Source organism: Spea bombifrons, chromosome 3, assembly GCF_027358695.1.
Source record: "Spea bombifrons isolate aSpeBom1 chromosome 3, aSpeBom1.2.pri, whole genome shotgun sequence".
Taxonomy (NCBI): Eukaryota; Metazoa; Chordata; class Amphibia; order Anura; family Pelobatidae; genus Spea; species Spea bombifrons.
The window spans coordinates 120,030,304-120,044,712 of record NC_071089.1 but is presented as its reverse complement, the minus strand read 5'-3'; the positions used below and the strand labels follow the sequence as shown (position 1 = coordinate 120,044,712).

Genomic DNA, 14,409 nt, shown 5'->3' with positions numbered 1-14,409 from the left:
TTAAATCTTCGTGAGCGGTCCTCAAGATCAGATGTTTTAATTAGTAGAGCTTGATATTTATTTTCTAAATTGGTGACAGACTCTATGATCCTTTTCTGATTAGCCTCCAATTCCTCGTGTTTAGTTTCAATCTTTATAATTTTTTCTGTTAGAGTAGCTATATCAGCCTTAATTTCTTTGAAGCTATTGTGTACCTCTTGTTTTATATTTTGCATTAAATCATCCAAGGCATTTTTCAGAATGTCTTTCGTAACTAGTATAGAGTCAGATCTTACCGGACTAGACAATGTGTCTTCCATAGAGGATAATGACTCAGCTTGTGAATAATCTAGAGTCTCTTTTAATTGCCTGGGAGAAAAGAAGGAAGTTCCTCCTTTATTGGATTTTAGCTCTTTCTTATCCTTTTCCCGGCTTTTGGATGTCTGTTGTTTAGGAGGCATTCTTATATAATATTGGCAATAAAGTAAAAATAAAAAAATAACGAATATAGATATAGTAGTTTATTTTCTCTTTTCTACCTTCTTGTTCAAAGAGGAGAGATAAATAGCTCACCAATCAATCATAAGTCATTTAGAAATCAGCTGTCAGCGATATCCTTTCTGCTATGTGTTTTACAGATTTCAAATAGGCTTGCAGCAATACGGTAAATTTTTGATATATTATTGCAAAATATCGCCAATATTATCGTTGCGGTCAGCACGGTGCAGAAATATAGTTTTGTCTTACCGGCAGTTTAAAGCATCTCAGTATGTCTTGTACGGCTTTATGCAATTTGGTACAGTTTAGTGCAGCTTAATAGGTAGATGTACCTGGCACAGCTTTAATATAGCTTAGTACATCTTTAATCAGCTTGTTGCAGATAGATAAAGTTTTATGTCTCAGTAGCTTAAAATCTGTTCATCTTACGGTATCTTGATGTCAACCAGTGCAATTTAATGCAACATGTCTGCGTCGTAACCGAAGGGTGATTGTAGCATGACTGAGACAAATCTTGGCTGTGAAATATCTGTAGCTAGGTTATCTCATATCTGCGGCAAAGCTGCAACTCCACAGCAGGACGGCTGTACAGTATATGTAGCGTAGCGGGAGCACCGATCTCCAGCATTCACCCGGCGTAGCAAAGCCTCGCTACAGGAACACCATCTCTGCAAGGCGGCTCAGGCCTCATGGCAACCCCTCGACTCCGCCTCCTGGAGCGTGCAGCATCACATCCTCCCTTCCCGAGAATGCTGTTTTCAAGCAATATCATCAATGACAGAAGTTATTAACCCTATGTAAAAATGACATCTAGCAGAGGATGGTTTCGATCCATCGACTTCTGGGTTATGGGCCCAGCACGCGTCCGCTGCGCCACTCATGGTGCTTTTCATGGTGCTTTTTTCCCAAATGATAAAACACATTAATTCCTGACTTTTTTTTCTCCAAATCTCTTCTTCAAGCTTCGAAAGTGCCAACTTTTTGCCACTTTCTTCCCAAATGATAAAAAACCATGAATATCTGACTTTTTTTTCCAAATCTCTTCTTCAAGATTCGTAAAGACAATTTAGGAGTACAAGTTCTCACCATCATGAAATAATGTATAAACAGTTGAGATACAACTGTCAATTCTTCTGCTATGGTCACTAAGCCCTCTGGAATGCTGAAGGTTTAAAGTCATAATCCTCACTGCGTCTCTGAAAACAGTCACAAGTGGTTGTCTCTGTGGCGCAATCGGTTAGCGCATTCGGCTGTTAACCGAAAGGTTGGTGGTTCAAGCCCACCCAGGGACGAGTGGGATGTTTTCCCGAAAACTTTCATTCCTGTGTTTGCAACACCAATGAGCTAATGATTACATTGAAAGACAGAAATGCAAAATTCTTAAAGCTTTCCAACATTAAGCTAAATCTTCTTATTCCACTTGTGGAAAGTTATTTTCCAGACAAAGCATGCCAATCCTTCCATGAAAAAACACAGGAAAAACTTCTTGGCATAGTGCCAATTTTGGAATGCTTAGATTATTATTATTAATTTTTTGTTTTTTAACTTAGGCCACGTCTACAATACTACATGTTGTTAATAATTCGGGCAGCCGTTACCAAAAAAGTGGCTGGCAAGGGGAGAATGCCGTTTTCATACAATATCATAAATGACACAAGTTGTTAACCCTACGTGCCAATTAATCTTATGCAACGCCAGTTGTGCTTAAACAGAAAAGTGACATTATAAAAACAAAATTAGCAGAGGATGGTTTCGATCCATCGACCTCTGGGTTACGGGCCCAGCACGCTTCTGCTGCGCCACTCTGCTTTTCGTATAATGGTATGTCCGATGGGAGAATGCTGTTTTAATGCAATATCATCAATGACAGAAGTTATTAACCCTATGTAAAAATGACATCTAGCAGAAGACGGCTTCGATCCATCGACCTCTGGGTTATGGGCCCAGCACGCTTCCGCTGCGCCACCCTGCTTTTCGTGTAATGGTATGTCCGATGGGAGAATGCTGTTTTAATGCAATATCATCAATGACAGAAGTTATTAACCCTATGTAAAAATGACATCTAGCAGAGGATGGTTTCGATCCATCGACCTCTGGGTTATGGGCCCAGCATGCTTCCGCTGCGCCACTCTGCTTTCTGTAAAGCTGTTGGTCCGAGGGGAGAATGCTGTTTTAATGCAATATCATCAATGACAGAAGTTATTAACCCTATGTAAAAATGACATTTAGCAGAGGATGGTTTCGATCCATCGACCTCAGGGTTATGGGGCCAGCACGCTTCCGCTGCACCACTCTGCTTTTCATATGGCAACTTGTCCGAGGGGAGAATGCAGTTTTAATGCAATATCATCAATGACAGAAGTTATTAACCCTATGTAAAAATGACATTTAGCAGAGGATGGTTTCGATCCATCGACCTCTGGGTTATGGGCGCAGCACACTTCTGCTGCACCACTCTGCTTTTCTTATAGCAGTCTGTCCGAGGGGAGAATGCTGTTTTAATGCAATATCATTAATGACAGAAGTTATTAACCGTATGTAAAAATGACATTTAACAGAGGATGGTTTCGATCCATCGACCTCTGGGTTATGGGCCCAGCATGCTTCCGCTGCGCCACTCTGCTTTCTGTAAAGCTGTTTGTCCGAGGGGAGAATGCTATTTTCATGCAATATCATCAATGACAGAAGTTATTAACCCTATGTAAAAATGACATCTAGCAGAGGATGGTTTTGATCCATCGACCTCTGGGTTATGGGCCCAGCACGCTTCCGCTGCGCCACTCTGCTTTTCGTGGCACTTTCTTCACAAATGATAAAACACATTAATTCCTGACTTTTTTTTCTCCAAATCTCTTCTTCAAGCTTCGAAAGTGCCAACTTTTTGCCACTTTCTTCCCAAATGATAAAAAACCATGAATATCTGACTTTTTTTTCCAAATCTCTTCTTCAAGATTCGTAAAGACAATTTAGGAGTACAAGTTCTCACCATCATGAAATAATGTATAAACAGTTGAGATACAACTGTCAATTCTTCTGCTATGGTCACTAAGCCCTCTGGAATGCTGAAGGTTTAAAGTCATAATCCTCACTGCTTCTCTGAAAAGAGTTACAAGTGGTTGTCTCTGTGGCGCAATCGCTTAGCGCGTTCGGCTGTTAACCGAAAGGTTGGTGGTTCAAGCCCACCCAGGGACGAGCGGGATGTTTTCCTTTTTCTTTTTTTTTTTTTAAATTTTATTACATATAAAATTTGACCATTACAAACATATAACAAGACATAATCTTCCATTTCTATGTCTCGAGAATAAAATTTTACAAGATAAAATATCTAACATACAACATACTCATACAAATGACAGTGAATTGAAGTTATCATAATCTAATATTTTAACCAGAGCTGCAGGAGGGAGGAAGGGAGAATATCATTAATTTACTAATGATAAAATTAATAATAATAATTTGCCAAGGTAAAGAAAATAGAAGGAGTCTCAATTATATTAAATGAGTCTCCAAGATCATATTTTGCCAAGGAAGCCAGATTGCCTCATAGTTTTGGATGTTACTATATATCCTATAACATTGTTTTTCCATTTTATATTGATAATTTACCTGGGTAATTACTTGGGACCATGACGGTACTTGTTCCATTTTCCAATTTCTTGCAATACAGATTTTAATAGCGGCCAGAATATTAATGGCCAAATATCTATTTGATTTATTTTGCAGGGATATATCAATATGAAATAAGAAAGTTTGAGGATACAGTGTTAAGTCAAATCCAAATAAGTTCCTAAATAGTTCAACAACTTTAAATTTCATATGGTCACATGATGAGGAGCCAACAACCTCAAATATGTGCAAACAGGGAAAAAACGTGGCGGGTGAGCTTAATTATGCTTGTATTATTTGAGCCTGTGACTAGCTTAGCGCACCGACATTTTTTCTTTTCCCTGTTTGCACATATTTGAGGTTGTTGGCTCCTCATCAGTCTGGTTGCAGCTTGCTGTCCAGGGGTTAATAGGGAGGAGGTTTAATTGCACCTCCCCCAACACATTAATAAGGTTTTGGTAGTCGTATAAACTGCTTTGTGTGCCCACTATGTAGGAGGTGAGAGTCGGTTCTCACCCTATTGAGAGTGCGCCTTGACGTGGCGGGTAAGCTTAATTATGCTTTGGCCAATTCATATAACCAAAACCTCTCATTTATATTATGTTTATATATTTGTTGCCAACTTTATTAGGGTAAGAAGCGCAGACAGTTTTTGTTTTTTTCAATCCATATTAAAGTCAATGATCTGAGATTTGTCTAAATTCAATTTATAATTAGAATATATTGCGTATTCCTTAATACTTTCCAATGTCTCTGAAAGTGATATTTCAGGTAAAGATAAAGTAAGGAGAATGTCATCTGCGTATAAAGAGATTTTATGTTCATATGGACCTGTTGTTATTCCAGAGATTTTTTCTGACCTACGTATTATCGTCGCAAGGGGTTCGATGGAGAGAGCATACAGTAATGGAGCTAGAGGGCATCCTTGTCTTGTCCCATTATTGATAGGAAAAATAGTCGAGTTTAAATTTGAACCTGAGATCTTAGCTTGCAGATTTTTATACAGTGCCATAATGTTATCCAGAAATTGTCCATTCAGGCCAAACATTTTTAAAGTTTCTTCCAAAAAGGGCCAACTCACCCGGTCAAAAGCCTTCTCCGCATCTAAGGCGAAGAAGACTGCCGGCGTATTATTAAGGTGTATTTCGTGTATTAGATTTAGTATCCTGCGGGTATTATCTTTTCCACTCCTACCCAGTATAAAGCCCGTTTGGTCTGAATGGATCAAGTCCTGCATAACAGCAGCTAATCTGTTAGCTAAGATTTTTGAAAAAATTTTAATGTCAAGATTTATAAGAGAAATAGGGCGATAGTTTGAAACCTTACTCAGATCTTTCCCAGTCTTTGGGATAGGGGTTATTGTGGTTTGTAGCATTTCCGACGGAAACTCCTTCCCCAAAGGAATTTCTCTAAATACTTTCAATAATAATGGAGATATTACAGGGTCCAATAATTGATAAAAAGGAGCTGAAAATCCATCTGGACCGGGAGCCTTAGATTTAGGTAAGTTCCTTATTATGGTATTTATCTCAGAGAGTTGAATAGGTAGATTTAAATTTTCCAACTTTTCTTTAGATAATTTAGGTAAATTTAGATTTTTAAGAAATGAACTTATCTGTATTTTATCCTTATTAGCTATAGGTAAATTATATAACGTGCTATAGTATTCTTTAAAAGCTTCTCCAATTCATTTTGGGGATAGGCAAATTTTACCGTTATATATGATCTTATTAATTCTACTTTTAGCTAACTTATTTTTGAGTTTTTTAGTTAAATTCTTACTGGCCCTATTACTACTGTAATACCAATCCTGTTTAAGGAATAAAAGATTTTTATTGATGTTCTCCGTAAATCACTCTTTAATCTTACATTGAGTTTCTTTTATATCTGTATATAAGAGGTTTGAAGGTCTTATTTTATTATTAGCTTCTAATTGTGCCAACTTGATATATAAATCTGTTAGAGTCGCGCCTTTCATTTTCTTTATGTGTGCTCCCTGTTTTATAAGATAGCCCCGCATGGTGCATTTAAAGGCGCACCATAGAGTAGCAAGCGAGACTGTGCCATTATCGTTGGTCTCAATAAAATTTTTGGCCAGATTCCTAAGTTGTTCCTTAAAATCACTTGAAAGCAGAAGAGATTCGTTAAGCCTCCAAATAGATTTTATTTTAAATTCTTCATTATTTTTATGAAGATAGGTGCGTGATCGGACCAAGTCAAATTTCCTATAGTAGGCGACTCATAAATTTCTAAGGATTTGTTGTCTGAAAGAAACATATCAATTCTAGAATACGAGTGGCGCCTAACAGAATAAAACGTAAACTCCTTCACAGATGGATTATACGGTCTCCAGATATCGAACAAATTATTACGAGCAAGACACAAAGAAAATAAATTAGCTAAGGATTTCAACTTTAAACTTGGATATGTACCATGCATAAAACTCTTATCCAGTTTGACGTCTAATATACAATTCATATCTCCTCCGATTACTAAAAAGCCTTTTGAAATAGCATGAATTTTTTCAAAAGTTTTATCCAAAAATGTAACTGTAGAGATATTTGGTGCATATATATTAACTAGAGTGTAGGTCACGTCATTCAATTTACAAAGGAGAATTGTGTGTCTAGCTTCATGGTCAGATTCCATATATATCTGTTCAAACTTAATATTTTTGTTTATCAAGATTGCAACTCCTCTTTTTTTTCCCCTCTTAAACTAGCATGCGTAATATGCGGTATTTCTTATAAGTCCAATAATGGGAAACTCCTTCTTTCCAATGTGTTTCTTGCACAAAACATATGTCTATTTGTTCTCTAATTAACATATCGTATAAGAAACCTCTTTTGTATGGGGAATTTAAACCTTGGCAATTAATAGAAACAAGTTTAAGTGTCATAAATGTAAAATAATATTGGACCCTCTTCCTCCCTCCTCAACTCTGATTCACTGTCAGAACATACACAAACAACAGAAAACAAAGCATTTATACAATTTACGCATGAAAATCTTGCATGCGTCCTTTGCCCCTTCATTAGATTGGGCGAGTTCATGCGTAGGTGCCGACGTTAAGGAGAGCTATACGATAAATAAACGAAGAAGGGAAAAAAAAACAAAAAAAAAAAACGTATATATATATATATTTTAAATAATATCGAGGCACCATTAGATCCGCTTCATATGAGTTACATTGGTCATATTAATAAGTTAATATACTGCTGCTTCTTTAACTTTGGTAAGTCTTTTGACCATATTAATTAATAAATAAGGTAGTAAAAGATAAATAAATCTTGAGTAAATTTAACCAAATAAGTTCATAAATAATATTTATTAAACAATAATTTAGTGCAATATACTAAAATGATGTAATTATATCTTAGTATATTAATTAATTAATTAATACACTTCTATTTTCATCAAGATATTATAAATCCGGTTTTAGTGTAAAAATAGTAATAATAAATAAGTTAATAAAAATAGAAGTATAAATTAAATAAATAGATAGATTATTATGAATAATATTAAGTACGGATAACCAGAAGCAAGATACTAAATGATGCTAAAACGTCATTATTAAGTGACACTCTCGTTATTATTAAGATTAATCAATCAATAAAAATATTAATAAGTAAATTTTTTCGTCCAAAAAATACATTATTATAAATAATAATTAAATTAAAATGGAGAAGTATAAAGTGCTAAAGAAATTTAATGTACTGCCACTTCATTGCTAAGTGATAAATTTATTATTTTTTGATTATTATAAGTAATAATTAAGTGCAAATAGACATAAGTAAGGTGCTAGAAGCATTTAGTGTACCACCATTTCATTATTATATAATGCTTAGATTGTTAATAAAATTAATCATTAATTGTTGTATATGATAATTAAGTGCAAATAAGCAAAAATATATTATTCAAAATATTTAATATACCACAATTTTATTATTATATAATGCTTTCGTTATTAATAAAGTTAATTTATCAGTAGTAGTAATAATAAATAAATTATTTCATCAAATAAATACATTATTTTAATTAATAATTAAGTGCAAATAAACAAGTGTAAAGTGCTAAAGAAATTTAATGTGCAACCCTTACTTTGTTGTTTAATAAAGTCATTATTAATAATATTAATGAGAATCAATAATAAATAAATTTTTGTTAATAAGTAAATTATTACAAAATTAAATATAAATTTAATAAATAAATAACATTATTATAGATAGTAGTTTAGTGCAAATATGCTAACAAGTTTTAGTATGCTGCCACTTCATTACTAAATGGTAAATTCATTAATATTTCCTCAGGCTTATTCTTTTTTAATTATTAAGTTATAATAAAGTGCAAGTGGACAAAATAAAGTGCTCGAAGCATTTCGTGTACCGCCATTTCACTATTATATAATACTTTCATTATTAATAAATTTAGACATTAATCATTGTAAGTGAAGTTAAGTACAATAAACAAAAATAAAGTGTCTAAAGCGTATAATGTACCACAATTTGATTATTATATAATATTTTCATTATTAATAATATTAATCAATGGTAATAATAATCAATAAATTATTTCATCAAATAGATACATTATTATGAATAGTAATTAAGTGCAAGTAAACAGATGTAAAGTACTAATATTATTATAAATAGTAATTAAGTGCAAATAAGCAAGTATAAAGTGCTAACGAGATTTAGTGTACTGCCACTTCATTATTTTATGGTAAATTCATTATTAATAGAAACCTAAGGAACTTCTAGTTTTCCCTATGTGTTTCTAATACGTACATTTATAGTATAAAATGTGCAAATCTACAGGTATTGTACAAATTCTCTTAAATAATTTAAAGTAGCAAGCGTTTGAAAATCTACATACAGTTCAATTCATAATGTGTTAAATAATCAAAATCAATATAAAATGGAAAACCTGAGGTGTTTCTAATACATACAATTATAAAAAGAATGTACAGAGCAGCAATTAAAGTGGCAGTTCTCTTAATTTAAAGTGGTAAAAAATGTGCAAATCTTCTTATAGTGTACAGCTACACATAATTTTAAAGTGACAAGTGTCCTAAAAAAAAAAAAACACAAAAAAAACTATCCAAAGAAAAAAAATAAAAAATATTATAGAAATGGATATTATAAATAGTTTAAATAAATATATCTACGTACAATTCAATTCATAATATATTAGCTAGTCAAAATCAATATAAGATGAGAAACCTCAGGTTTTTCCAAATGTGTTTCTAATACGTGCAATTATAACTGAAAATGTGCAAATCAGCAGATAATGTGGCAGTTCTCTTAATTTAAAGTGACAAGCGTCCTAAATTCAGAAAAAAAAAAAAGAAAATAAATAAATAAAATAGATAAATTAAATAAATACTTATTTATAAAAAGTTCAATTCATAATGGAATAGCTGCCATCATCGTCCCTCCAAGGTACTTTTCTTATGGGAAAATGTAGATATAAAATCTTCAAGTTCTGGAGGTTTATTAAATACTAGCGTTTCTCCCTCGTTATATATAATCAGCTTAAGGGGTAATCCCCATTTATATTTAATGTTCAGGTCACGGAGTTTCTTAGTGCCCTCAAAAAATTGACTTATAAACTTTCGTGTTGCCATTGAAAAATCAGGAAGAAGTTTCAGAGCTTTATATTGCACACTTTGTGCAGAATTTTTGTTAAATTGTGTGGTGAAGAGATTCTTGATATATAGATTGTTGAAACGGACTATTACATCCCTTGGGGTGCTGGTGATCAGATCTTTTGGTTTAGGAAGTCTATGAAAGTTTTCCAGCAAAAAATGGCCTAGACTGTCTTCTTTAATAAAAGTTGATAGAAGATCCTGTAAATATTTCTCCAAATTACTGGTTTCTTCAGGTATCCCCCGTATCCGCAAATGTTTCCGTCTAGATCTATCTTCCAAGAGTGTTAGTTTCATTTCTATAGCTTGATAATTAGATCTGAGATCACTGTTCTCCATTCTAAGGTTCTCTAGTTCATCCTGCAGTGCCTGGATTAAGTTTGATTGTGAGATAAGTTTTTCTGAAATTAATGCAATGTCTTGTTTCAGAGAGATTGTATTAGTTTTCATCTCGATAGTAAGTTTAGAGTATAAGTCACTTATATTGTTGATCTTGATTGGATTAATTAATTCAGTTTGTGGCAATTCGGAATAGGTGTCAAGAGAGGAGTCAACTGATATATCCGAGGAGTCTTTTGAGGGATGTTTGGATATAGGTGTAGTGAGAATCGTTTTGGGAGAGTAATATGTAGTTAGAACTTTAGATTTTTCGTGACTCAATCTTCTGTCCTTTTCTCTGTCCCTTTCTCTGTCTTTATCTTTATCTTTTTTTGGTGGCATCTTAGTGTTTTAGATACAAGTGTTCTAAATCCGTTTGTAGCCGTTGGTTTTTTATATGGTGTTTCTCCCCTGTTTTTTTTTTTTCTGTTTTTTTCCCTTTTTTTTTTGTTTCTCTTTTTTACTGTTTTTTTTCTCCCCTTTTTTTCCCTTTTGTCTCCTTTCTTTCCTTAACTTCTTAACACCCTCCACGTATATTCCTTAGTCTCCTAAAATTTGTACCTCTCGTCCTTTATTTAATTTGTTTCGCTTTAATTCATATTATTTCATATTAAGTCCGAGAATATTTAAAAAAAATAAATAAAAAAGTTTGCAACAGTTCAGTGAAAACAGAATATTCCGTGATGAACAGTGAAATTTCCAGGGACCTCATAAATTTAAGCCTCCGGATATTTATAGGTATATATGTCTCCAGGTAATGGCGTAGTGCAGTATGTTAGTAGTGCAGTATGTTAATACTTCCAAAAGTTTCTTTGGATCTCGGCTAATAATAATATATTTATATTAGAAACGTCACTTATCTTGCATTGAGAGCCGGACGGTGCAGAGCAGAGCAGAGTCATAGTTGTAATCGTGGTCGAGGAATATATCCATATATCTCTGCATCAAAGTTTCCTGTTCAGCAGTAAAACGCCATATGTCCTGCTCCTTTCTTCCAAGCAGATAACGATATGCAGGAAGTGAGCCGAGTTGTATAGGTAAGTGAACGGCAAATACCAGGTTGATCCCCCAGGCTAGGTCCACTGTTCTGGAACAGTCCGCTCTCCTGAGGCAGTTCTGAGGCTCAGAACCGCTAGATTTTCATCTCGGCAGCTACACCATTACCCGGGAAAACCGAGCGTCTTCATGTGTCTCCAGCGGTTGGCACCAGCCGCAGGCGTATTACCCAGCACGCATAGCGCGACGCGTGCAACGTTCTACGTCACAACCAAGCGTCAATGAAGCCTGCTAATTCCATGCCAGATTTTTTTGATGTTTACTGGTGGGCCTAAACTTAAACCTTCAGATGACAGAGCCTAGGGGAAATAATATGACAAAAGATTTTTCCCTTCTTTGATAATGCTTTTGGCTTCATTCTTCTATGTCAAATGGAACTGGTGACCATCTCGAGTCCTGGCAATTTCTCTAAAAGTTCCTGAGATACTGCTGAGTGCAACAAGTGATAGTAGCCCCGATTCTGTGGGCAACACGCAGATATCACAGCCTGGCTAGCTCAGTCGGTAGAGCATGAGACTCTTAATGTCTGGATCGTGGGTTCGAGCCCCACGTTGGGCGAAGATGTGGTTTTTATGGCAATTTCTCTAAAAGTTCCTGAGATACTGCTGAGTGCAACAAGTGATAGTAGCCCCGATTCTGTGGGTAAAATGCAGATGTCACAGCCCGGCTAGCTCAGTCGGTAGAACATGACACTCTTAATCTCAGGGTCGTGGGTTCGAGCCCCACATTGGGCGAAGATGTGGTTTTTATGGCAATTTCTCTAAAAGTTCCTGAGATACTGCTGAGTGCAACAAGTGATAGTAGCCCCGATTTTGTGGGGAACATGCAAGATCACAGCCCGGCTAGCTCAGTCGGTAGAGCGTGAGACTCTTAATCTCAGGGTCTTGGGTTCGAACCCCACGTTGGGCGAAGATACAGCTTTTATGTCAACCTTTGAAAATTGCAGTTCACAGCCTACGCCGGTATTCCTCCCAACACCAATAAGAGTGATAATATGAAAAAGCCAAAGGCGTTCAGCTTCAAATTAGGATGTATTTATACAGCATCCATTGCACTACTTATGAGCTTGGCAGGTGTCATAGGCAGATTTCATGCCAGCTTTTTCTGATGTTTACTGGTGGGCCTAAGCTTAAACCTTCAGATGACAGAGCCTAGGGGAAATAATATGACAAAAGATTTTTCCCTTCTTTGATAAAGCTTTTGACTTCTTTCTTCTATGTCAAATGGAACTGGTGACCATCTCGAGTCCTGGCAATTTCTCTAAACGTTCCTAAGATAGCGCTGAGTGCAACAAGTGATAGTAGCCCCGATTCTGTGGAGTCAACACAGATGTCACAGCCCGGCTAGCTCAGTCGGTAGAGCATGAGACTCTTAATCTCAGGGTCGTGGGTTCGAGCCCCACGTTGGGCGAAGATGTGGTTTTTATGGCAATTTCTCTAAAAGTTCCCTAGATACTGCTGAGTGCAACAAGTGATAGTAGCCCCGATTTTGTGGGGAACATGCAACATCACAGCCCGGCTAGCTCAGTCGGTAGAGCATGAGACTCTTAATCTCAGGGTCGTGGGTTCGAGCCCCACGTTGGGCGAAGATAAACTTTTTTTGTCAACCTTTGAAAATTGCAGTTCACAGCCTACGCCCGTATTCCTCCCAACACCAATAAGAGTGATAATATGAAAAAGCCAAAGGCGTTCAGCTTCAAATTAGGATGTATTTATACAGCATCCATTGCACTACTTATGAGCTTGGCAGGTGTCATAGGCAGATTTCATGCCAGCTTTTTCTGATGTTTGCTGGTGGGCCTAAGCTTAAACCTTCAGATGACAGAGCCTAGGGGAAATAATATGACAAAAGATTTTTCCCTTCTTTGATAAAGCTTTTGACTTCTTTCTTCTATGTCAAATGGAACTGGTGACCATCTCGAGTCCTGGCAATTTCTCTAAACGTTCCTAAGATAGCGCTGAGTGCAACAAGTGATAGTAGCCCCGATTCTGTGGGCAACCCAGATATCGCAGCCTGGCTAGCTCAGTCGGTAGAGCATGAGACTCTTAATCTCAGGGTCGTGGGTTTGAGCCCCACGTTGGGCGAAGATGTGGTTTTTATGGCAATTTCTCTAAAAGTTCCTGAGATACTGCTGAGTGCAACAAGTGATAGTAGCCCCGATTCTGTGGGTGACATGCAGATGTCACAGCCCGGCTAGCTCAGTCGGTAGAACATGAGACTTTTAATCTCAGGGTCGTCTGTTCGAGCCCCACATTGGGCGAAGATGTGGTTTTTATGGCAATTTCTCTAAAAGTTCCTGAAATACTGCTGAGTGCAACAAGTGATAGTAGCCCCGATTTTGTGGGTAACGTGCAAGATCACAGCCCGGCTAGCTCAGTCGGTAGAGCATGAGACTCTTAATCTCAGGGTCGTGGGTTCGATCCCCACGTTGGGCGAAGATATAGCATTTATGTCAACCTTTGAAAATTGCAGTTCACAGCCTACGCCCGTATTCCTCCCAACACCAATAAGACTGATAATATGAAAAAGCCAAAGGCGTTCAGCTTCAAATTAGGATGTATTTACACAGCATCCATTGCAGTACTTATGAGCTTCGCAGGTGTCATAGGCAGATTTTATGCCAGCTTTTTCTGATGTTTGCTGGTGGGCCTAAGATTAAACCTTCAGATGACAGAGCCTAGGGGAAATAATATGACAAAAGATTTTTCCCTTCTTTGATAAAGCTTTTGACTTCTTTCTTCTATGTCAAATGGAGCTGGTGACCATCTCGAGTCCTGGCAATTTCTCTAAACGTTCCTAAGATAGCGCTGAGTGCAACAAGTGATAGTAGCCCCGATTCTGTGGAGTCGACGCAGATGTCACAGCCCGGCTAGCTCAGTCGGTAGAGCATGAGACTCTTAATCTCAGGGTCGTGGGTTCGAGCCCCACGTTGGGCGAAGATGTGGTTTTTATGGCAATTTCTCTAAAAGTTCCCGAGATACTGCTGAGTGCAACAAGTGATAGTAGCCCCGATTTTGTGGGGAACATGCAAGATCACAGCCCGGCTAGCTCAGTCGGTAGAGCATGAGACTCTTAATCTCAGGGTCGTGGGTTCAAGCCCCACGTTGGGCGAAGATAAACTTTTTTTGTCAACCTTTGAAAATTGCAGTTCACAGCCTACGCCCGTATTCCTCCCAACACCAATAAGAGTGATAATATGAAAAAGCCAAAGGCGTTCAGCTTCAAATTAGGATGTATTTATACAG

General features: G+C 36.6%; 1 protein-coding gene and 5 non-coding genes across 6 annotated transcripts in view; 5 read left to right on the top strand and 1 right to left on the bottom strand.

Annotated features, from left to right (window-relative positions):
* The window catches only part of LOC128482812 (uncharacterized), a 379,467-nt gene that overhangs the window by 298,313 nt on the left and 66,745 nt on the right, over nt 1-14,409 (bottom strand). The gene's annotated exons all lie outside the window — the stretch shown is intronic.
* Nucleotides 12,502-12,574, top strand: TRNAK-CUU (transfer RNA lysine (anticodon CUU)). The gene has a single exon. It is a non-coding gene; the product is annotated as a tRNA-Lys (tRNA).
* On the top strand, nt 12,677-12,749 carry TRNAK-CUU (transfer RNA lysine (anticodon CUU)). Its single transcript has one exon. It is a non-coding gene; the product is annotated as a tRNA-Lys (tRNA).
* On the top strand, nt 13,527-13,599 carry TRNAK-CUU (transfer RNA lysine (anticodon CUU)). The gene has a single exon. It is a non-coding gene; the product is annotated as a tRNA-Lys (tRNA).
* Nucleotides 14,028-14,100, top strand: TRNAK-CUU (transfer RNA lysine (anticodon CUU)). Its single transcript has one exon. It is a non-coding gene; the product is annotated as a tRNA-Lys (tRNA).
* Nucleotides 14,203-14,275, top strand: TRNAK-CUU (transfer RNA lysine (anticodon CUU)). The gene has a single exon. It is a non-coding gene; the product is annotated as a tRNA-Lys (tRNA).